We start from the raw sequence: 26,789 nt of genomic DNA on the forward strand, positions 1-26,789 counted from the left end.
GTCCCATGGCAAAAGAAAAGGAAAGTGTGAGAAAAATGCTAACGGTGACTGAGTCAAGGAGCAAAGAGCCACAGGACCATGGCAGGGAGCCAGGGAGGTGAGGAGAATCTCTACCACTTCCCAAAGGAACATGCTCTCTTGAAAAAGATTAATCAAGACGCTTTTTATTTATAGGAGAGTTACCAAATTAAGAGAAAAGGGCAGGGGTGTTGTCAGGATACAGTGGGGCTCAAAGAATGATGTATAGGCCCTGTGGGACCCCTGGGCACCTGGAAGCTGGGCTGGAGCTCCGAGGAAAGGGCAAGAGTGTTGACCAGAAGGCCCACCACTAATGTGATTGTGGGCACAATTTGCCTTTCTTTTCTGCGTTTAACTAATTTAGTTCATCAATAAGGATGAACCAAATTTAAACTACAGCTTATCTTTTTGCAGCAATTTGGATGGCCAAACTTTGATCCAGGCTTTCACCCTGGACTAATCAGCTGTTTCCCAAGTGGATATTCAAGGTGTGCCCAGTGTTCGCTCAGCCAGAACTGTGGGCAAAGGGTATTCTAGTAGAAAAGGTTGTGGCTGGGTAAACACAGTAAACTATCCAACACCATTCCCTAGCCCTGACTAATTGTGCCTTTATGTAAAGGTGGAAAGATAGCACAAGGCAGATCATTTTTCTTCACAAAACTTGAGCTTTCTTTTGAAAGATCAGAGTATCTAAACAAACAATAAAACAGAATTAAAAGAGAAATTGATGACTATGAAACACTTTATGGTGCAGTAAAGACAGCAGATGCCATAAAAATTTGGAGAAAATGAATCCAAATGAACAGAGTGGTAGGAGAGGGCTTCCTAGGGGAGCTTGGACATGCCCTAGACCTGGAAGGACTGCTGTGTTTGGAAAGAGATATGAAAAGGCCATTCCATGTAGGAAAGAGTGGGAAAGGGGAGGTTTCTTTGATTCGTAGATTCATTTATGCAACAGGTATTCATTGAACTTCTCTTATGAGGCAGATCCTGTGCTGGGATGTGCAGATGTGAAAGGTGCTCCATACATTCTTTATGAATGGATCGATGGAGAATCTGCATAAATTGGAGAGATATGTTAGAGAAAGTAGAAGATGCAAATTTGAGATGAGGCCAAGTAATATAGAGAGGCTTGAAAGCCAAGCAATGGATTTTAGGAAACAGAAACCTATTAAAGATGCATAACTTAAGAAATATCAGGATGAAATTGGCACTTAAAAAAGATGAATTGAGCTGAGATGTACACCCAGGAGGTAGAGAAACCAGCCAGAAGAATATGGCCACAGACTAGGTATGAATTATTGAGAACCTGGTCCAGAGCACAGAGAGAGGAAAAGACTGACATGAATGATATTCTAAAGGAAGAAGACAGGAGAAGATAAATCAGTGATCTTCTGAGGTCTTCCTGCCATAACTGGAGGTGGTAGACAGGTTAAAGACTGAGGAATTCGGAGGAAGGGTGTGTTTGGGCATCTTCCTAAATGTGATGTGATACTAACAGAAAATAGTAAACACTTAAAGCCCCGATTATAACTCTGTTAATGACATGGTTGGGGTGTTTCTTTTCTTGTTCCTTTCTATTTTTTCCCAACTCATTTCTGGCACCTGATTTCCAGTGGATGCAGAGAAAAGAAATAGGTCTAACATCAGGCTTCTTCACAACTTTCGTGAATGACAAGACTGCACTTAGAAGTCCTTGTGAAGAGGATGGCTGTCCCCAAGTTGAAAAGTGTTCCTATGTGGTGTGGAACAGCTGGCTGTTTCCTCTAGAATACACAGTTCTTTCACTGGATCATTTCAGCAGAGGCCATGACACTGAGTTAATGTCTTTGGCTGAGCAGGTGAGAGGGATGGGGAACAATGCCCAGTTACCTAGGATGAATGCCAGCCTTATTTCACCCCACCTCAAAGGAAACATTTGTTTGTTACTCACCCACAGAGTAAGGTGTGCTCCAAGAATACAGCACCAAGGACGTATATCCAGATTAGAGCAGAAAAGTTCATTTGAGCCAACTTACTAGAAAAAATAAAATTAAAAGTATATTACTAACTGCCAAAATACTACCTTTCTTGCCCCCAAATGTTTCCAATTCTTAAGCCTCCTTCTTTAGCCAAAGTAGAAGACTGCCATGCCATGTTCCTTGTGATCTCTATTGCAAAACTCTTGTTTTCCACCAGAAAGTAAGTCAAGCATCTTCATAGAGAGTCTAACCCAGAAACTCTGTCTCACAGGCAGTGTCTGGGGACAACAAGTGCTGTGTGTTGGGATCCCCCAAAGTTCACTGTCAGTAGAATTTCAGTTTTTGAACAGAATAATTTTAACCCAAACAGAACTGGGAAACCATGACAGCTAGGCTGTGGATGGCACCAAATAAATCTGGTTGAAACAGGGACAATTCAATCCTGCTGATGTCGAATTTTTGGAACATGTCTCTCAAGTGAGCTTTTGAGTCCATTTGGTCAGGGCAGCTTGGGGAATGATTATATGTTTCACGTTACAGTAAATCCTTACTCAGATTCAACCTCATTCTTAGAGTGAGATAAGCATCTCTAGCCATTGCGGTCTCTCCATCTTCAGGTGTTTCCCAATCTTAATCCATCTTGAGTGCATCCATTAACTGCAACTCTGCTAGCAGCTCATCAAGGCCTAAAACACAAAGTCTGAACGTTACAACTTGATACCCTCCACAGCCCAACCCAAATCTTTACTCTTCCTCTGTCTTCCCAACACAGGCTGTATCTCACCACTTCTCTCCACTTCCTCGTCATGTTTTTCCTGCTGCCTGGAAAACACTTGCGTCCTGATTCCAAATATTTACATGAAATCTTTATTTCAAACTCCAAAGTGTGGAGATGGGGGAAAGGGGGGAGAATCGTCATTAACTACCTGCAAGACACTATGCTGTGTACTTTATATAATTATCTCATGTAATCCCCCCAACACCACGATGCTACTATTCCCATTTTAGAAAAGATGTAAATGAGGCTCGTTGAGCTAGAGTAATTTTTCCTGATATCGCAGCTAAGATTCAAAATCAATTTGTCCAAAGCTTGAGCCCTCATTCTCTTTGATGCTGTTTCTTTGACTTTTATTAGCCTGTGCCTGGGATCAGCCCAATTCACTCTCTAACCTGGCCCTGCTGGTAGTCACTGACTGCATCCTCACTATCCTCTTCACCACGGAATTCCCTTGCCCACTGACAGCTCCTTGAACAAAGAGCCTCTGAAGAAGGCGCCTTTATGCTCATACTCCCTGTAGGTGTTTCAGAGTCCCCTCTTTTTGACCAGTACCCTCAAGGACCCAAATGAGTCCATCCTTACTTGATTCCTAGGGTTGCGCTGTTTCAAAGGCCAACCCAGGGCTTCCCTGGTGGCACAGTGGTTGAGAATCTGCCTGCCAATGCAGGGGACACGGGTTCGAGCCCTGGTCCGGGAAGATCCCACATGCCGCGGAGCAACTAGGCCCGTGAGCCACAATTACTGAGCCTGCGCGTCTGGAGCCTGTGCTCCGCAACAAGAGAGGCCGCGATAGTGAGAGACCCGCACACCGCGATGAAGAGTGGCCCCCGCTCGCCGCAACTAGAGAAAGCCCACGCACAGAAACGAAGACCCAACACAGCCATAAATAAATAAATAAATAAATAAATAAATAAATAAATAAATAAAAATTTGAAAAAAAAAAAAAAAGACCAACCCAAGGGAGGCTCCAAACTAAAACACATCTGACCATATTTAAACAAATTAATAGCCAATGAGTGTCAGCTTTGTGGTTTTAAGAACATGGGTTTCTAGAAATTTTTTTATTATTTGTGTACTGATATATTTAGGTATTTATAATAAATACATAAGACAGTCCATATCAGAAGTGTAGGCTGAACACACAGATGTGTAACCATCACCCTAGAAGCCCACCTCATGCTTCCTTTTAGTCTCTGCCTCCCCTAAATATTAACACTGTCTTGACTTCTCATATTCTAGATTTCCTCTTTCTGTAACTTATATAAATTGAATAATACACTTTATACTATTTGTGTCTGGCTTCTGTCAATTAACAATGTGTCTGTGATATTCATTCATGTGGTTGGAACATTTGTAGGTCATTCTTATTGCTCTTTGGTTTAGCACTCTCTTGATTTGCTTAGTTTTCTACTCTTAGAAATGATGAAAATGCTTTACTTCCAAAGGTTAGAAGAATCCCATATACCAAATGTGCAATATTTAATACATAATTAGATTTCTAATTTTTTAATTATACTGCTTTTTGGTTCAGCTTTATTGAGGTATACTTGACACATAAGAACTGTATATATTTAAGGTATACAATGTGGTGTTTTGATATATGTAAAACATTGTGAAATGATTACCAAAATCAAGCTAGTTAACATATCCACCACCTCACATAGTTATGATTTTGTGTGTGTGTGGTGAGAACACTTAAGATCAAATCTCTAGGCGTATTTCAAGTATGCAAGATGGTATTAACTATAGTCATCATGCTGTACATTAGATATCCAGAACTTACACATCTCTTATTCAAACTAAACCTTTGTGCCCTTGGATCAACATCACCTGATATCTCTCACATCCCTACCCCTGGCAACCATCATTCTACTTTCTGCTTTTAGGAGTTCAACTCTTTTAGATTCCACATATAAGTGAGATCGTGCAGTATTTAATTTTCCTTGTCTACTTATTTCACTTAGCATAATGTCCTCCAGGTTCATCCATGTTGCTGCAAATGTTGCAGGGTTTCTTTCTTTTATAAGGCTGAATGTTTCATTGTATACACACACACACACACACACACACACACACACACATTTTCAGTTAGTGGACTATATAGTTAGAAATTGATTAATAAAATCATAACGTTTAAATATTCATTTGCTTGTTCAAATATCATTAATCAAAAGCTTCCTCTGTGCTGGAGAAATAAATATTTTTGTCCCACTATTATAATCTTGTTATTTTGCCCTCCCTATTATGTCCCTCAGAGCACCTCGATTCTGTGTTAATGAGTACAAACATTTAAATGAGAATTATACAAGTACCAATAAATTCTTGATAAGAAATTACTTTAATAATTCCATTAAACCAAACTAATTTCTTTTTTTTAATTGGAGTAAAATTGCTTTACAATGTTGTATTAGTTTCTGCTGTACAACGAAGTGAATCAGCTATATATATACATATATACCCTCCCCCTTGGACCTCTCTCCCATCCCCCTCCATCCTGCCCATCTAGGTCATCACAGAGCACTGAGCTGAGCTCCCTGTACTATACCGCATGTTCCCACTAGCTATCTGTTTTACACATGGTAGTGTATTTACATCAAACCTAATCTCCCAGTTCATCCCACCCTTCCCATCCCCCCCTGTGTTCACACGTCCATTCTCTACATCTGCGTCTCTATTCCTGCCCTGGAAATAGGTTCATCTGTACTATTTTTCTAGATTTCACATATATGCGTTAATATACAATATTTGTTTTTCTCTTTTTGACTTACTTCACTCTGTATGATAGACTCTAGGTCCATCCACATCTCTACAAATGACCCAATTTCATTCCCTTTTATGGCTGAGTAATATTCCATTGTATATATGTATCACATCTTCTTTACCCATTCATCTGTCAATGGACATTTAGGTTGTTTCCATGACCTGGCTATTGTAAATAGTGCTGCAATGAACATTGGCATACATGTGCCTTTTGAATTATGGTTTTCTCACTGTATATGCCCAGTAGTGGGATTGCTGGGTCATATGGTAGTTCTATTTTTAGTTTTTTAAGGAACCTCCATACTGTTCTCCATAGTGGCTGTATCAATTTTCATTCCCACCAAGAGTGCAAGAGGGTTCCCTTTTCTCCACACCCTCTCCAGCATTTATTGTTTGTAGATTTTTGGATGATGGCCATTCTGACTAGTGTGAGGTGATAACTCATTGTACTTTTGATTTGCATTTCTCTAAAAATTAGTGGTGTTGAGCATCTTTTCATGTGTTTGTTGGCAATCTGTATGTCTTCTTTGGAGAAATGTCTATTTAGGTCTTCTGCCCATTTTTGGATTGGGTTGCTTGTATTTTTGATATTGAGCTGCATGTGCTATCTGTATATTTTGGAGATTAATCCTTTGTCCATTGCTTCATTTGCAAATATTTCCTCTCATTCTGCACATTGTGTTTTCACCTTATTTATGGTTTCCTTTGCTGTGCAAAAGCTTTTAAGTTTAATTAGGTCCCATTTGTTTATTTTTGTTTTAATTTTCATTACTCTAGGAGGTGGCTCAAAAAAGATCTTGCTGTGATTTATGTCAAAGAGTGTTCTTCCTATGTTTTCCTCTAACAGTTTTATAGTGTCCAGTCTTACATTTAGGTCTTTAATCGATTTTGAGTTTATTTTTGTGTATAGTGTTAGAGAGTGTTCTAATTTCAGTCTTTTACATGTAGCTGTCCAGTTTTCCCAGCACCACTTATTGAGGAGGCTGTCTTTTCTCCATTGTATATTCTTGCCTCCTTTGTCATAGATTAGGTGACCAAAAGGTGTGTGGGTTTATCTCTGGGTTTTCTATCCTGTACCATTGATCTATATTTCTGTTTTTGTTCCAGTACCATACTATCTTGATTACTGTATCTTTGTAGTATAGTCTGAAGTCAGGGAACCTGATTTCTCCAGCTCCGGTTTTTTTTTTCAAGATTGTTTTGGCTATTTGGGGTCTTTTGTGTTTCCATACAAATTGTAAAAATTTTTGTTCTAATTCTGTGAAAAACGTCATTGGTAATTTGATAGCGATTGCACTGAATCTGTAGATTGCTTTGGGTAGTGTAGTCATTTTCACCAGAAAGATTTAGAAAATATAAAGAGACCAATCACAAGTAATGAAATTGAAACTGATTAAAAATCTTCCAACAAACAAAAGTCCAGGACCAGATGGCTTCACAGGCGAATTCTATCAAACATTTAGAGAAGAGCTAATACCTATCCTTCTTAAACTCTTCCAAAAAATTTGAGGGAGGAACACCCCCAAACTCATTCTACTAGGGCACCACCACCCTGACACCAACACCAGACAAAGATGTCACAAAAAAAGAAAATTACATACCAATATCACTGACGAACATAGATGTAAAAATCCTCAACAAACTACTAGCATACAGAATCCAACAACACATTAAAAGGATCATACACCACGATCAAGTGGGATTTACCCCAGGGATGCAAGGATTCTTCAATATATGCAAATCAACCAATGTGATACACCATATTAACGAATTAAAGAATAAGAACCATATGATCATCTCAGTAGATGCAGAAAAAGCTTTTGAGAAAATTCAACACCCACTTATGATAAAAACTCTCCAGAAAGTGGACAAAGAGGGAACCTACCTCAACATAATAAAGGCCATCTACACCAAACCCACAGCAAACATCATTCTTAATGGTGAAAAACTGAAAGCATTTCCTCTGAGATCGGGAACAAGACAAAGATGTCCACTCTCACCACTATTATTCAACATAGTTTTGGAAGTCCTAGCCATGGCAATCAGAGAAGAAAAAGAAATAAAAGGAATGCAAATTTTAAAAAAAGAAGAAGTAAAACTGTCACTCTTTGCAGATGACATGATACTATACATAGACAATCCTAAAGATGCCACCAGAAAACGACTAAAGCTAATCAATGATTCTGGTAAAGTGGCAGGCTACAAAATTAATACACAGAAATCTCTTGCATTCCTATACACTATGAAAGATTGAAGGAGAAATTAAGGAAACAATCCCATTTACCATCACAACAAAATTAATTTCTTGATCAGTTTTCTATATAGTACACTTACAATATTTCCAATTTTTTCATGTGAATAAAAATATTGAAATTAAAAGAAAAAAGTTAGAAGAATCTCATATGAACATTATCTTAAGGGAAAAGAATCCTAAGAGTTTAGAGATTGTTAGGACGTATGGACCATTGGACCCAATATTTTTCAAACATTTTTGCATCCAACTAAACTTAGTGATGGTGTGCCCATGGGCAAGTCAACTGACTTTATCTATAAAGTGGAGATGATTCCTATCCCAGAGAGTTGCAAACCAGATTACAAATTATGATGTTTGTGCAAATTCCAAGTAGTATGCTTGACATATAGTAGAGACTCAAGTTTATATATATTGAGTTAGCCAAAATGTTCGTTCATTTTTTTCCATAAGATGGCTCTAGTAGCACTTAGTTGCCTTTAACTTCATTCAAAACAATTTTGTTAGATTGTATGTGACAGCTGTCATATCAGCGTGTATTTTAAAAAATACATCAAAATAAGTGAATTTTTGTGTAGCCATTTTAATATTGAAGATGGAAGGGAAAAAGCAACATTTTGGGCATATTATGCGTTATTATTTCAAGAAAGGTAAAAACACAACTGAAACGCAAAAAAAAGATTTGTGCAGTGTATGGAGAAGATGCTGTGACTGATCAAATGTGTCAAAAGTGGTTTGCAAAGTTTCATGCTGGAGATTTCTCGCTGGACGATGCTCCACAGTCGGGTAGACCAGTTGAAGTTGATAGCAATCAAATCGAGACATTAACTGAGAACAATCAAAGTTATACCATGTGGGAGATAGCCGACATACTCAAAATATCCAAATCAAGCATTGAAAATCATTTGCACCAGCTTGGTTATGTTCATTGCTTTGATGTTTGGGTTCCACATAAGTTAAGCGAAAAAAGCCTTCTGGCCCATATTTCTACATGCGATTCTCTACTTAAATGTAATGAAAAACTTCCGTTTTTAAACAAATTGTGATGGGCGATGAAAAGTGGATACTGTAGAATGGAAGAGATCATGGGGCAAGTGAAATGAACCACGACCAACCACACCAAAGGCCGGTCTTCATCCAAAGAAGGTGATGTTGTGTATATGGTGGGATTGGAAGGGAGTCCTCTATTATGAGCTCCATCAGGAAAACCAAACGATTAATTCCAACAAGTACTGCTCCCAATTAGACCAACTGTAAGCAGCACTCGACGAAAATCGTCCAGAATTAGTCAACAGAAAACTCACAATCTTCCATCAGGATAATTCAAGACCACATGTTTCTTTGATGACCAGGCAAAAACTGTTACAGCATGGCTGGGAAGTTCTGATTCATCCGCTGTATTCACCAGACATTGCACCTTCAGATTTACATTTATTTTGGTCTTTACAAAATGTTCTTAATGGAAAAATTTTCAATTCCCTTGAAGACTGTAAAGGGCACCTGGAACAGTTTTTTGCTCAGAAAGATAAAAAGTTTTGGGAAGATGAAATTATGAAGTTGCCTGAAAAATGGCAGAAGGTAGTGGAACAAAAGAGTGAACATGTTGTTCAATAAAATTCTTGGTGAAAATGAAAAATGTGTCTTTTATTTTTGCTTAAAAACTGAAGGCACTTTTTGGCCAACCCAATATTTCAAATATAACTGGGTAATTGTGCTTGTCTGGTCAACCTCACTCAACACTTGAGGCCATCACTATAAATTACCAGTTAAAAGCATGGAGGCAGTATGGATGTGCTATAAAGAAAATTTGTCTTCATTTCTGAACACCTGAATTTTATTACTAACTTCCCCTCTTCCTACCTAAGGCTTAACATTTTGAGCCTCTATATTATTATCTGTTAAATGGGGATATCTTGCATATATACCTCACAGATTTATTGTAGTAATATTTGCATGCAGAGGTCCTTGTAAAATAAAATGCTTTTAAAATCCAAATGATTCATTTTACTATAGAAAAGACTACAGAGAAATACTGTCGCATCATCACTTAGGGGAGAAGCCAGAGTGGTTTTATTAGATTCTTAATAGCTACACCTTATAGAGAATCTACAGTATGCCAGTCACTGTTAAGAACTTTATAAAAACATTCACTAAATTCTCACAACAATCAGGATTTAGCATTTCTCCCATTTTCACATGAAGAAATTGAGGCTCAAAGAAGTTAAGCATCTTATTCAAAGCCACTTGGCAATGAGTAGGAGCAAGGCACAAGTCCAGGTCTGTCTGGCTCCAAGGCCCATGCTCTCTGTACCACGTGGCACGGCTACAGCAATGTGAAATAACAGATGCTGCCCAAATTAAAATTACTTGGAGTTATGGTAAGAAGATTGGCATGGGCTGTGCAAGGTGGGTGGGACAGATGCTAAGACTGGGCAGAAGTATGTGTACTGTCTGAGGGAACCAGGACAAACAATCAAAGAACGTGCTTATGAAAAAAAAATATGGTGCTCTCAAAATGTTAAAACATTTTGTTTGAATAGAATCCTCATTTCACTGTAATGAGGAGCAGTCAGAGACTCAGTGAGGCAATCAGGAACGCTGTTGAAAATTACAGCGTGCCTGGTCTCAGATAAACCCCCTAAGTAGAGAGTGACCTTTAAATGGGCCTCATTTAAATGTGACCCTGCAGTCCATTAATGTCTCCTTTGCCAGCATTTTTAAATTGCTTGTAAAAATGTCACACAACTATTTAAAAGAAACATGGAGGAGATTTTCAACCCTCTGGCTAATACAGTCATAGAATACCTCAGGAATAAAATGTTTTATTGGAAATAGCACTCTTTTTTTTTAAATTTATTTATTGATTGATTGATTGATTTTGGCTGCTTTGGGTCTTCGTTGCTGTGGGCGGGCTTTCTCTAGTTGTGGTGAGCGGGGGTTACTCTTCATTATGGTGCACCAGCTTCTCATTGAGGTGGCTTCTCTTGTTGCGGAGCACAGGCTCTAGACGCTCAGCCTTCAGTAGTTGTGGCTCGCGGGCTCTACAGCACAGGCTCAGTAGTTGCGGCTCCCCAGCTTTGTTGCTCCATGGCATGTGGGCTCTTCCTGGACCAGGGCTCAAACCCGTGTCCCTTGCATTGGCAGGCAGATTCTTAACCACTGTGCCACCAGGGAAGCCCACTCCTTCTTTTTTAATTGTGAGTAAAGGTACTAAAGCAACTTCATTAATTTAGCTAAAGTTGAATTTTAAAGGAGCAAAGAAACTACTCAGTTTTGTCTATACTACCTGGTTGAACAGTTCTTCCTGAAAATATCATAAAATGGAAACAAAATGATAGGGATTCTCTAGGAAAATCTTTGTTGTATCTTCCAAGCAAATTTTAGAGGAAGTCATTTCTTTTTCTTTTCTAAATATCAATTCGGCTCTTTTGTGTTTTTACTGATCATAAACAATAATGCATTCTTGCTGTAAATATTCTACGTGATACCAAGATTATACAGAAAAATGTCATCATCTAAACATTGTTAGCATTTTGATGAACATTCCTCTGCACACACGTATCTTCTGTCTCTCTCATGCATATGCTCTCACACGCACGCACATATATACACATAATCCTATATAAACAGAATTGAACACATGTAACACATTTTATTGACCTTCTTTGCAAGTGTCCATGGATATCTTTCCAAGTTTTTATTATCATGTTTAGTGTATGCTTAGCATTTCATTTTATGTATAGATGAGGCTTATTAATAGTACTGATTAAATATGCTGAAATCAGAGTCCACAGTTTCTATCAATTCATAACAAGTCCCTTTCTCTCATACCTTTTTAAGGTCTTTACCTATAAAATAAGGAATTTGAAGTAGGTGACGTACCTAATGCTGATATTCCACACTTCTTGCACATCGTGCCTTGAATTTCTCTTTCCACTTTTATGTGCCCCATCTTCCCTCACCTCCCAGAATGAGAGAGACAGAGAGAGAGAGACAGAAAGAGAAGGTAGGGAGATAACTTCATTTGAGAATCAAGAGATTCCCATGGAGAGCTTTAAAAAATACCATGACTTTGGAGAACTGGTAGGACTAAGCATGCGGCAGGATGTGGATAAAGGCATTTGAAAAGCGGCAACAGCACAAATATGGGCACTGAGGCAGGATAGAGCATACTGGTAAAACTGACGTAAAGGCTACTTAGAGGAAAGTAACAATGAGGAGGCTGGGATCATATTATGGAGGAAATTTGTAAATTGGGGGAGCTGTGAGAGTGGGAAAGAGAGGGATAGGTGATGAATGTTTTGAGGATTTTAAGTGGGAGGAAGATAAAATAATAAGGTCAAAAGAATTTTTCTTGCCCCCATTCCCTCATCTTTTTCAAGTGGTTCAGCAGAAGAGAGTTACTAGATGCAGAAAGACCAGTTGGGAGATTGCAGAACCTGATGGTATTAGCAGTTCTGGGATGGGCAGGCAGCAGAGGTGCCCCACAGTGCAGTCAGTCCTTAAGAGCACAGATTCTTTTGAAAAACAAGGATAATACTATTGTCTACCTTCATGAGAGTCTCATGAGGATTAAATGTGGTAATGTTTGTGTATAGCAAGCGCTATATGTGTTTGGCAGAAGTCATATAAAGAAGTGAAGAATGAAAGAGACACTTCAGAAATAGAGTAGGTGGGGCATTTAGAGGAAATTTTTGATGCAATGAGATAAGGAAAGTAAAGGTGACTCCAACATTTCTAGTTAAGGTTACTGAGAAAGAAAGCGAGCTAGGAACAAGGGAAACCAGGTTTGTAGAGGGAGACCATGAATGATATCTGATTCATGCTAGGTGAATTTTAAGGTATGCAAAGGATATTCACATGAAATATGCAGCTAGAGACTTGAAACAGACTATGGGACTCAGGAATCCAAGGAGAGGTGTAGATTTTGGAGTCATGAGCTTCATGTACCATTAGGAGTGATTTTCAGCTTGGGATGTGATCAGTAGAAAATTCTATGTGTAAAGAACGCATGCAGCCATCCAATAAATATATATTAGAGGTATCTAAGGTATTAGAGGTGTCTAAGATGTGCATGGTAGGAATATAATTTTAACATTGGTCCTGGATAACAAGGATCCATTTGACACACAACTTAAAATGGTCTGTTATTCCCTCCAAGAAACATGAATGATACTGTGTTTATGACACTTGACTAGCCTGTAATTTCCAAATGATGATCTTCTGACTGGACTGCATAAAACAAAGACAAATTCTCTACTTAATGGGCCTCAATGCAATCAAACCATAGACACATCAGAGAATTCTACTGCACTATCACCAGAGACAAAATAAACAAAACTGCACTGTGATGATTAAATGAACTTGATAAATCAATTAAAAGTTAATTTCCAGGAACTTCCCTGGTGGCGCAGTGGATAAGAATCTGCCTGCCGAGATTGGTACAAGATGGTGGAGTAGAAGGACGTGCTCTCACTCCCTCTTGCGAGAGCACTGGAATCACAGCCAACTGCTGAACAATCATCGACAGGAAGACACTGGAACTCACCAAAAAAGATACCCCACATCCAAAGACAAAGGAGAAGCCACAGTGAGATGGTAGGAGGGGTGCAATCACAATAAAAGCAAATCCCATAACTGCTGGGTGGGTGATTCACAGACTGGAGAACCCTTATACCACAGAAGTCCACCCACTGGAGTGAAGGTTCTGAGCCCCATGTCAGGCTCCCCAACCTGGGGGTCTGGCAATGGGAGGAGGATTCCTAGAGAATCAGACTATGAAGGCTAGTGGGATTTGATTACAGGACTTCAACAGGACTAGGGGAAACAGAGACTCCACTCTTGGAGGGCACACACAAAGTAGTGTGCTCATCAGCACCCAGGGGAAGGAGCAGTGACCCCATAGGAGACTGAACCAGACCTACCTGCTAGTGTTGGAGGGTCTCCTGCAGAGGCAGGGGGTGGCTGTGGCTCACCATGGGGACAAGGACACAGGTAGCAGCAGTTCTGGGAAGTATTCAATGGCGTAAGCCTTCTTGGAGTCCACCATTAGCCCCACCAAAGACCACGGGTAGGCTCCAGTGTTAGGTCACTTCAGGCCAAACAACCAATAAGGAGGGAACCCAGCCCCACCCATCAGCAGACAAGAGGATTAAAGTTTTACTGAGCTCTGCCCACCAGAGCAACACCCAGCTCTACCCACCACCAGTCCCTCCCATCAGGAAGCTTGCACAAGCCTCTTAGACAACCTCATCCACCAGAGGGCAGACAGCAGAAACAAGAAGTACTACAATCCTGCAGCCTGAAGCATGAAAACCACAATCACAGAAAGATAGACAAAATGAAAAGGCAGAGGAATATGTCCCACATGAAGAAACAAGATAAAACCTCAGAAAGACAACTAAATGAAGTGGAGCTAGGCAACCTTCCAGAAAAAGAATTCAGAATAATGATAGTGAAGATGATCCAAGACCTCAGAAAAGGAATGGAAACAAAGATCGAGAAGATGCAAGAAATGTTTAACAAAGACGTAGCAGAATTAAAGAACAAACAAACAGAGATGAACAATGCAATAACTGAAATGAAAACTACACTAGAAGGAATCAATAACAGAATAACTGAGGCAGAAGAGCGGATAAGTGACCTGGAAGACAGAATGGTGGAATTCACTGCTGCAGAATGGGAAAAGAATAAAGAATAAAGAAAAAAGAATGAAAAGAAATGAAGACAGCCTAAGAGACCTCTGGGACAACATTAAGCACAACAACATTCGCATTATAGGGTCCCAGAAGGAAAAGAGAGAGAGAAAGTACCCGAGAAAATATTCGAAGAGATTATAGTTGAAAACTTCCCTAACATGGGAAAGGAAACAGCTACCCAAGTCCAGGAAGCGCAGAGAGTCCCAGGCAGGATAAACCCAAGGAGAAACACGCCGAGACACACAGTAATCAAATTGGCAAAACTTAAAGACAAAGAAAAATTATTGAAAGCAGCAGGGAAAAACGACAAATAACATACAAGGGAACGCCCATAAGGTTAACAACTGATTTCTCAGCAGAAACTCTACAAGCCAGAAGGGAGTGGCATGACATATTTAAAGTGATGAAAGGGAAGAACCTACAACCAGGATTACTCTACCCGGCAAGGATCTCATTCAGACTCGATGGAGAAATCAAAAGCTTCACAGTCAAGCAAAAGCTAAGAGAATTCAGCACCACCAAACCAGCTCTACAACAAATGCTAAAGGAATTTCTCTAAGTGGGAAACACAAGAGAAGAAAAGGACCTACAAAAACAAGCACAAAACAATTAAGAAAATGGTCATAGGAACATACATACCGATAATTACCTTAAACGTGAATGGATAAAATGCTCCAACCAAAAGACACAGGCTCACTGAATGGATACAAAAACAAGACCCATATATATGCTGTCTACAAGAGACCCACTTCAGACCTAGGGACACATACAGACTGAAGGTGAGGGGATGGAAAAAGATATTCCATGCAAATGGAAATCAAAAGAAAGCTGGAGTAGCAATACTCATATCAGATAAAATAGACTTTAAAATAAAGAATGTTACAAGAGACAAGGAAGGACACTACATAATGATCCAGGGATCAATCCAAGAAGAAGAAATAACAATTATGAATATATATGCACCCAACAAAGGAGCACCTCAATACATAAGGCAACTGCTAACAGCTATAAAAGAGGAAATCGACAGTAACACCATAATAGTGGGGACTTAACACCTCACTGACACCAATGGACAGATCATCCAAACAGAAAATTAATAAGGAACCACAGGCTTTAAATAACACAACAGACCAGATAGATTTAATTGGTATTTATAGGACAATCCAACCAAAAACAGCATATTACACTTTCTTCTCAAGTGCGCACTGAACATTCTCCAGGATAGATCACATCTTGGGTCACAAATCAAGCCTTGGTAAATTTGAGAAAATTAAAATCATATCAAGCATCTTTTCTGACCACAATGCTATGAGATTAGGAATCAGTTACAGCGGAAAAAACGTAAAAAACACAAACACATGGAGGCTAAACAATACGTTACTAAGTAACCAAGACATCACTGAAGAAATCAAAGAGGAAATTAAAAATACCTAGAGACAAATGACAATGAAAACATGACAATCCAAAACCTGTGGGATGCAGCAGAAGCAGTTCTAAGACGGAAGTTTAGAGCAATACAAACCTACCGCAAGACAAGAAAAATCTCAAACAATCTAAATTTACACCTAAAGGAACTAGACAAAGAAGAACAAACAAAACCCAAAGTTAGCAGAAGGAAAGAAATCGTAAAGATCAGAGCAGAAATAAATGAAATAGAAACAAAGAAAACAATAGCAAAGATCAATAAAACTAAAAGCTGGTTCTTTAAGAAGATAAACAAAATTGATAAACCATTAGCCAAACTCATCAAGAAAAGGAGAGAGAGGACTCAAATCAATAAAAGTAGAAATGAAAAAGGAGAAGTTACAACAGACACCACAGAAATACAAAGCATCCTAAGAGACTACTACAAGCAACTCTAGGCCAATAAAATGGACAACCTGGAAGAAATGGACAAATTCTTAGAAAGGTATAACCTTCCAAGGCTGAACCAGGAAGAAATAGAAAATATGAACAGACCAATCACAAGTAATGTGATTCAAAATTGCAACTGTGATTCAAAATCTTCCAACAAACAAAAGTCCAGGACCAGATGGTTTCACAGGTGAATTCTATCAAACATTTAGAGAAGAGCTAACACCTATCCTTCTCAAACTCTTCCAAAAAATTGCAGAGGAAGGAACATTCCCAAACTCATTCCATGAGGTCACCATCACCCTGATACCAAAACCAGACAAAGATATTACAAAAAAAGAAAATTACAGACCAATATCACTGATGAATATAGATGCAAAAATCCTCAACAAAATACTAGCAAACATAATCCAACAACACATTAAAAGGATCATACAACATGATCAAGTGGTATTTATCACAGGGATACAAGGATTCTTCAATATACACAAATCAATCAGTGTGATACACCATATTAACAAAATGAAGAATAAAAACCATATGACCATCTCAATAGATGCAGAAAAATCCTTTGACAAAATTCAACACCCATTTATGATCAAAACTCTCCAGAAAGTGGGCATAGAGGGAACCTACCTCAATATAATAAAGGCTATATACGACAAACCCACAGCAAACATCATTCTCAATGGTGAAAAACTGAAAGCATTTCCTCTAAGGTCAGGAATGAGACAAGGATGTCCACTCTCATCACTATCATTCAACATAGTTTTGGAAGTCCTAGCCATGGCAATCAGAGAAGAAAAAGAAATAAAAGGAATACAAATTGGAAAAGAAGTAAAACTGTCACTGTTTGCAGATGACATGATACTATACATAGAGAATCCTAAAGATGCCACCAGAAAACTACTAGAGCTCATCAATGAATTTGGTAAAGTAGCAGAATACAAAATTAATGCACAGAAATCTCTTGCATTCCTACACACTAATGATGAAAAATCTGAAAGAGAAATTAAGGAAACACTCCCATTTACCATTGCAACAAACAGAACAAAATACCTAGGAATAAACCTACCTAGGGAGACAAAAGACCTGTATGCAGAAAACTATAAGACACTGATGAAAGAAATTAAAGATGATACAAACAGATGGAGAGATATACCATGTTCTTGGATTGTAAGAATCAATATTGTGAAAATGACTATACTACCCAAAGCAATCTACAGATTCAATGCAATCCTTATCTAATTACCAATGGCATTTTTTACAGAACTAGAACAAAAAAATCTAAAAATTTGTATGGAGACACAAAAGACCCCAAATAGCCAAAGCAGTCTTGAGGGAAAAAACGGAGCTGGAGGAATCAGGCTCCCTGACTTCAGACTATACTACAAAGCTACAGTAATCAAGACAATATGGTATTGGCACAAAAACAGAAATACAAATCAATGGAACAAGACAGAAAGCCCAGAGATAAACCCACGCACCTATGGTCAACTAATCTATGACAAAGGGGGCAAGGATATACAATGTAGAAGACAGTCTCTTCCACAAGTGGTGCTGGGAAACCTGGACAGCTACATGTAAAAGAATGAAAGTAGAACACTCCCTAACACCATACACAGAAAGAAACTCAAACTGGATTAGAGACCTAAATGTAAGACCGGACACTAGAAAACTCTTAGAGGAAAACATAGGAAGAACGCTCTTTGACATAAATCACAGCAAGAGCTTTTTTGATCCACCTTCTAGAGTAATGGAAATAAAAACAAGAATAAACAAATGGGAGCTAATGAAACTTAAAAGCTTTTGCACAGCAAAGGAAATCATAAACAAGACGAAAAGACAACTCTCAGAATGGGAGAAAATATTTGCAAACAAATCAACGGACAAAGGATTAATCTCCAAAATATATAAACAGCTCATGCAGCTGAATATTAAATAACAAACAACCCAATCCAAAAATGGGCAGAAGACCTAAATAGACATTTCTCCAAAGAAGACATACAGATGGCCAAGAAGCACATGAAAGCTGCTCAACATCACTAATTATTAGAGAAATGTAAATCAAAACTACAATGAGGTATCACCTCACACCAGTTAGAATGGGCATCATCATAAAATCTACAAACAACAAATGCTGGAGAGGGTGTGGAGGAAAGGGAATCCTCTTGCACTGTTGGTGGGAATGTAAATTGATACAGCCACTATGGAGAACAGTATGGAGCTTCCCTAAACAACTAAAAATAGAATTACCATATGACCCAGCAATCCCACTACTGGGTATATACCCAGAGAAAACCATAATTCAAAAAGACACATCCACCTCAATGTTCATTGCAGCACTATATACAATAGCCAGGTCATGGAAGCAACCTAAATGCCCATTGACAGATGACTGGAAAAAGAAGATGTGCTACATTTATACAATGGAATATTACTCAGCCATAAAAAGAAACAAAATTGAGTTATTTGTGGTGAGGTGGATGGACCTAGAGTCTGTCATACAGAGTGAAGTAAGTCAGAAAGAGAAAAACAAATATCGTATATTAACGCATATATGTGGAACCTAGAAAAATGGTACAGATGAACCAGTTTGCAGGGCAGAAATTGACACACAGATGTAGAGAACAAACGTATGGACACCAAGCGGGGAAAGTGGCGGGGGTGGGGGGGGGGGGGGGGGGGGGGTGATGTGATGAATTGGGAGATTGGGATTGACATGTATACACTGATATGTATAAAATGGATAACTAATAAGAACCTGCTGTATAAAAAAATAAATAAAATAAAATTCAAAAATTCAAAAAGAAATCCGCCTGCTAATGCAGGAGACACAGGTTTGAGCCCTGGTCCGGGAAGATCCCACATGCTGTGGAGCAACTAAGCCCGTGCGCCACAACGACTGAGCCTGTGCTCTAGAGCCCATGAACCATAACTACTGAGCCCGCATGCCTAGAGAACATACTTTGCAACAAAAGAAGCCACCGCATTGAGAAACCCGCTCGCCGCAACTAAAGAAAGCCCACACGCAGCAACAAAGACCCAACACAGCCAAAACAAAAAACAAAAAAACAATAGTACCTTATCTTTAAAAAAAAAAAAAAGTTAATTTCCAGAACAAATTTCGAAGGCTACAGACCTCTGGTATGACAGGGTTGTAGGTAGTTGTTCAGTTCTGACAGAATGAGAAGGAAATAATGGAAAAAGTACTTAGCTAGGACTTAGAAAAACTGGGTGTTTGCTTATGCTCTCCAACTAATTTCATGACTTTGGTCAAATCTTTGTATTTCTCTAAACTTCAAATTTCCTTATATCAAATTACACTAAAATATCTTTGTGATGAACATAAGTGAGACAGTGAAGGTAGAAATTATTTTGTAGTCTACTGATCAGTTTTCCTAACACATGCAGGGACCAGGTGGGGTGGGTCTTTGGTGTCTGTGGCAAAGAGGGCAGGCCTAGGTGCCAAGAAACCACCTCACAATTTCACTGTCACTTTGGTGTGTTTAACTTACTATGGCTCAAGGTCTGGACCTCAGCCTTGCAGGCTCAGCACAGGGGAACAGATCCATTTCTCAGTGGCAGACTCATATACACAAGTGAATAAAACAGGAAAAAAACCAGAATTCCAATGTTCTAATTTATAACAAGACATGAGGATCAATGAGAATTAAACACTTGAAGTAGAAATTCCATCATATTCTCTCTTCTGGCAGACTTTCACAAGAAGACAGATATTGATAATTTTAATATATGGAGTTAAAAATATGAGGAATTACATAGAATGCAAAGTATCAAAGTATAACTGGGTGACATTATACACTAACCTGCTGCAGGAGTCTCATAATAGAGAAGGTCTTGACTTGGTGAAGTACCTTGGGTGGTACTTAGGTGGTCATGGCTCAAAGCTTACCTCTGTGATTCTCCTTTGCTAATCTTTAGTGACTGATCAAACACCATTCTAAAAGTCCATCATTAATCTATTATTATAATCAAGCATCTTAGAGTTAAGTCTATTGGGGGAGCCACTACCACTAGATCTTTCATTTCTGTGATAGGATCAAGCTGGCCTTGATTCTACAGGTTCCTCCTCAGAGGAAAATCTTATTTCCAAGCTCTTGAGGAGCTTGTGCTCCCCCCTCACCCCCTGCATAAGTATATGGTAGCAAAATTTTTTCCTTTCTACCCAGTTAGGCTGACTATGAGATTCCAACGAGCAGAATGAGATAGACCAGCAGTGCTGTCCAATAGAACTTTCTGTGATGATGGTAATATTCTATAATCTGGGTGGTACAATATAGTAACCACTAGTTGTATGTAGCTATTGAGCACTTCAGGGGTGTAGCCAGTGTGACTGAGGAACTGAATTTAAACTTTATTTGATTTTAATTCAAATGTAAGTAACCACATGTGACTAGTGGCCAAGCTATTGGACAGTAAAGGTATTATGGTATTTCCCAAAGTCACTGAACCAGATAACTTTGTGAGCAGGCCTCAGGCATCTCTACTTTAAGGAAAAAAAAAAAAAAAAAAAGCTTCCCAGGGAACTCTGATGCACAACCACCTTTGGAAACTTCTCAAGAAAAAGTAGTGTACTTAGAATAGAGAAGCCTAATCCTAACTTTGATCTTTTAGTTTTGGACAAGTAACGTAGCTGATCTGATTTTCAGCTTCTTTTTGTGTAGAGAGAAAATTACCTTGGGGTCACTGTATATATTATTTAAATTAATACTTGTGATAAATTGTTAGGTCCACATTCTTGGTAAGTCCCAAAATTTCTAGCACAGTAGAAGATGCTGCATAAATGACTGAATGATTTAAACTATGCTGCGAGAAAATCCCTAACAAGATACTTCTTAGTTGTTCATAAGCATCATCTAGCAATAATACTTAAATGTGTTAACCAGTTACTATACGCCAACCAATATGCGAATAGTTAACTCGTATTGCTCTGTGTAGCAAATATTTTGCAGGGGTGATGTCTAAGATTCAGGGAGGTTAATTTTTTTACCCAAGACCACACAGCTAACAATTCACTGGGAAGGGGGTCAACTCCATATCCAATTGAATGTAGTATCCATGTACATGATCAATAAACACTACTTCAATTTCATGGTATCACCAGCTCTTCTTCCATTGGGATCTAAATTAGGGCAATAGAAGAAGCAGCACTCAGGATTCAACTGCTCATATCCTGACTGATTTGAAGTCGCCATCAAAATGAAGAGACTGGATGTATTCAAAAGCAGAGAGACTTGGCAGGAACCACATATGAATTGAGAGTAGAGTTGGTGGCAGGGCACCAGCAAGCTCTGGAGGTGAGTGTCAGGCTTAAGGAGCCTCCAAGTATCTGTGCACATCAGCCCATGGTAACTCCCTGCCCAATTCTTAGTTTTAGTTAAGATATCTGAAATCTAACTCTGACAGATTTTTATGAACGTATTACAGTCAAGTACCAAATTTTCCCAAAGCTCTCTCAATTTTGACATAAGATATTTTACATAATTCAGTTTTGTCCCTTTTAAAAATGTCCAGTTTCCTCCACCAGAATTTCTCTTCTGTCAAATACTGCTTTGCCATACATTATAAAATCTTGAGCAGTTTCTCTATTTATGCTCATGTAGCAGTTACAAGAGACTGACTTGTATAATATTAATTTCTTGGCTGTTTCTACCATGGAGGCTATAAAAACTAACTAGTCAATTTCCCACTCCTTCTAGTGAGGAGCAATCGTTATCACACTGGCCCAGGAGATATAAGCAAAAGTCTAGTTTAGATGCACCTTTGCCCCTTTTACCCTTCATCACACTTTAACCCTTGGAGGCTGGAAGTGCAGGGGCCATGTTGAAGGAAAAGCCATTGAATAGGAGAGCTATTGGATTGAACTTTCAAACCTAGGGAACTAGGTTCCCCTGACTTGGGCATGCTTGTTTTGAGGCTAACATAGCATTTATTTTTATCCACTGTAGTGAGGTTTTCTAATATGTACAGTTAAAAGGATCCCTAACTGATATAACTAGCGTTATCAAATGACTTGGGCTATTATCCTTCTTTTCAATGATCTATAACTACTGACCATTGGAATTATGTATATATATATATTTATTTATTTAAACGTCTTTATTGGAGTATAATTGCTTTACAATGGTGTGTTAGTTTCTGCTTTATAACAAAGTGAATCAGCTATACATATACATATATCCCCATATCTCCTCCCTCTTGCGTCTCCCTCTCACCCTCCCTATCCCACCCCTCTACGTGGTAACAAAGCACTGAGCTGATCTCCCTGTGCTATGCGGCTGCTTCCCACTAGCTATCTATTCTACATTTGTTAGTATATATAAGTCCATGCCACTCTCTCACTTCGTCCCAACTTACCCATCCCCCTCCCCATGTCCTCAAGTCCATTCTCTAAGTCTGCATCTTTATTTCTGTCCTGCACCTAGGTTCTTCAGAAGCTTTTTTTTTTTTGATTCCACATATATGTGTTAGCATACAGTATTTGTTTTACTCTTTCCGACTTACTTCACTCTGTATGACAGACTCTAGGTCCACCCACCTCACTACAAACAACTCAATTTCATTTCTTTATGGCTGAGTAATATTCCACTGTATATATGTGCCACATCTTCTTTATCCATTCATCTGTCGATGGACAGTTAGGTTGCTTCCATGTCCTGGCTATTGTAAATAGAGCTGCAATGAACATTTTGGTACATGACACTTTTTGAATTATGGTTTTCTCAGGGTATATGCCCAGTAGTGGGATTCCTGGGTCATATGGTAGTTCTACTTTTAATTTTTTAAGGAAACTCCATACTGTTCTCCATAGTGGCTGTATCAATTTTCATTCCCACCAAGAGTGCAAGAGGGTTCCCTTTTCTCCACACCCTCTCCAGCATTTATTGTTTGTAGATTTTTGGATGATGGCCATTCGGACCAGTGTGAGGTGATACCTCATTGTACTTTTGATTTGCATTTCTCTAATGATTAGTGATGTTGAGCATTCTTTCATGTGTTTGTTGGCAATCTGTATATCTTATTTGGAGAAATGTCTATTTAAGTCTTCTGCCCATTTTAGATTGGGTTGTTTGTTTTTTTGATATTGAGCTGCTTATAAATTTTGGAGATTAATCCTTTGTCAGTTGCTTCATTGCAAATATTTTCTCCCATTCTGAGGGTTGTCTTTTTGTCTTTTTTATGGTTTCCTTTGCTGTGCAAAAGCTTTTAAGTTTAATTAGGTCCAATTTATTTATTTTTGTTTTTATTTCCATTTCTCTAGGAGGTGGGTCAAAAAAGATCTTGCTGGGATTTCTGTCATAGAGTGTTCTGCCTATATTTTCCTCTAAGAGTTTTATAGTGTCTGGCCTTACATTTAGGTCTTTAATCCATTTTGAGTTTATTTTTGTGTATGGTGTTAGGAAGCGTTCTAATTTCATTCTTTTACATGTAGCTGTCCAGCTTTCCCAGCACCACTTATTGAAGAGACTGTCTTTTCTTCATTGTATATTCTTGCCTCCTTTATCAAAAATAAGGTGACCATATGTGCGTGGGTTTATCTCTGGGCTTTCTATCCTGTTCCATTGATCTATATTTCTGTTTTTGTGCCAGTACCATACCGTCTTGATTACTGTAGCTTTGTAGCATAGTCTGAAGTCAGGGAGCCTGATTCCTCCAGCTCTGTTTTTCTTTCTCAAGATTTCTTTGGCTATACAGGGTCTTTTCTGTTACCAAACAAATTGTGAAATTTTTTGTTCTAGTTCTGTGAAAAATGCCATTTGTAGTTTGATAAGGATTGCATGGAATCTGTAGGCTGCTTTGGGTAGTAGAGTCATTGTCACACTGTTGATTCTTCCAATCCAAGAACATGGTATAACTTTCCATCTGTTTGCATCATCTTTCATTTCTTTCATCAGTGTCTTATAGTTTTGTGCATACTCCTTAGGTAGTTTTATTCCTAGGTATTTTATTCTTTTCGTTGGCATGGTAAATGGGAGTGTTCCTTAATTTCTTGTTCAGATTTTTCATCATTAGTGTATAGGAATACAAGAGATTTCTGTGCATTAATTTTGTATCCTGCTACTTTACCAAATTCATTGATTATCTCTAGTAGTTTTCTGATAGCATCTTTAGGCTTCTCTATGTATAGTATCATGTCGTCTGCAAACAGAAACAGCTTTACTTCTTCTTTTCCGATTTGGATTCCTTTTATTGTTTTTTCTTCTCTGACTGCTGTAGCTAAAACTTCCAAAACTTTGTTGAATAAGAGTGGTGAGAGTAGGCAACCTTGCCTTGTTGCTGATCTTAGTGGAAATGGTTTCAGTTTTCCACCATTGAGAATGATGTTGGCTGTGGGTTTGTCATATATGGCCTTTATTATGTTGAGGTACGTTCCCTCTATGCCTACTTTCTGGAGGGTTTTTACCATAAACATGTGTTGAATTTTGTCAAAAGCTTCTGCATCTATTGAGATGATCCTATGGTTTCTATCCTTCAGTTTGTTAATATGGTGTATCACATTGATTGATTTGCATATATTGAAGAATCCTTGCATTCCTGGGATAAACCACACTTGATCATGGTATATGATCCTTTTAGTGTGCTGTTGGATTCTGTTTGCTAGTATTTTGTTGAGGATTTTTGCATCTATGTTCATCAGTGATGTTGGCCTGTAGTTTTCTTTCTTTGTGACATCTTTTTCTGGTTTTGGTGTCAGGATGATGGTGGCCTCGTAGAATGAGTTTGTGAGTGTTCTTCCCTCTGCTATATTTTGGAAGAGTTTGAGAAGGATAGGTGTTAGCTCTTCTCTAAATGTTTGATAGAATTCACCTGTGAAGCCATCTGGTCCTGGGCTTTTGTTTGTTGGAAGATTTTTAATCACATTCTCAATTTCAGTGCTTGTGATTGGTCTATTTATATTTTCTATTTCTTCCTGGTTCAGTCTAGGAAGGTTGTGTTTTCTAAGAGTATGTCCATTTCTTCCAGGTTGTCCATTTTATTGGCATATAGTTGCTTGTAGTAAGCTCTCATGATCCTTTGTATTTCTGCAGTGTCAGTTGTTACTTCTCCTTTTTCATTTCTAATTCTATTGATTTGAGTCCTCTCCCTTTTTTTCTTGATGGGTCTGGCTAATGGTTTATCAATTTGTTTATTGTATCAAAGAACCAGCTTTTAGTTTTATTGTTCTTTGCTATTGTTTCCTTCGTTTCTTTTTCATTTATTTCTGATCTGATCTTTATGATTTCATTTCTTCTGCTAACTTTGGGGCATTTTGTTCTTCTTTCTCTAATTGCTTTCGGTGTAAGGTTAGGTTGTTTATTTGAGATGTTTCTTGTTTCCTGAGGTAGGATTGTATTGCTATAAACTTCCCTCTTAGAACTGCTTTTGCTGCATCCCATAGGTTTTGGGTCATCGTGTTTTCAATGTCATTTGTTTCTAGGTATTTTTTGATTTCCTCTTTGAATTCTTCAGAGATCTCTTGGTTATTAAGTAGTGTATTGTTTAGCCTCCATGGTTTTGTATTTTTTACAGATTTTCCCCTGTAATTGATATCTAGTCTCAGAGCGTTGTGGTCGGAAAAGCTACTTCATACAATTTCAATTTTCTTAAATTTACCAAGGCTTGATTTGTGACCCAAGACATGATGTATCCTGGAGAATGTTCCATGAGCACTTGAGAAGAAAGTGTATCTGTTGTTTTTGGATGGAATGTCCTATCAATATCAATTAAGTCCATCTTGTTTAATGTATCATTTAAAGCTTGTGTTTCCTTATTTATTTTCATTTTGGATGACCTGTCCATTGGTGAAAGTGGGGTGTTAAAGTTCCCAGGGGCTTCCCTGGTGGCACAGGTTGAGAATCTGCCTGCCAATGCAGGGGACACAGGTTCGAGCCCTGGTCTGGGAAGATCCCACATGCCGCAGAGCGACTAGGCCTGTGAGCCACAACTACTGAGCCTGCGCGTCTGGAGCTTGTGCTCCGCAACAAGTGAGGCCGCGATAATGAGAGGCCCGCGCACTGCGATGAAGAGTGGCCCCCGCTTGCCACAACTAGAGAAAGCCCTCGCACAGAAACGAAGACCCAACACAGCAAAAAATAAATTAAATAAATTAATTAATTTTAAAAAAAAAGTTCCCTATTATGATTGTGTAACTGTCGATTTCCCCTTTTATGGCTGCTAGCATTTGCCTTATGTATTGAGGTGCTCCTATGTTGGGTGAGCAAATATTTACAATAGTTATATCTTCTTCTTGGATTTATCGCTTGATCATTATGTAGAGTCCATCTTTCTCTCTTGTAATAGTCTTTATTTTAAAGTCTATTTTGTCTGATATGAGAATTGCTCCTCCAGCTTTCTTTTGATTTCCATTATGCATGCAATATCCTTTTCAATCCCCTTACTTTCAATCTTAATGTGTCCCTAGGTCTGAAGTGGGTCTCTTGTACACAGCATATATACGGGTCTTG

The sequence above is a fragment of the Balaenoptera musculus genome, chromosome 8 (assembly GCF_009873245.2).
Source record: "Balaenoptera musculus isolate JJ_BM4_2016_0621 chromosome 8, mBalMus1.pri.v3, whole genome shotgun sequence".
Lineage (NCBI taxonomy): Eukaryota > Metazoa > Chordata > Mammalia > Artiodactyla > Balaenopteridae > Balaenoptera > Balaenoptera musculus.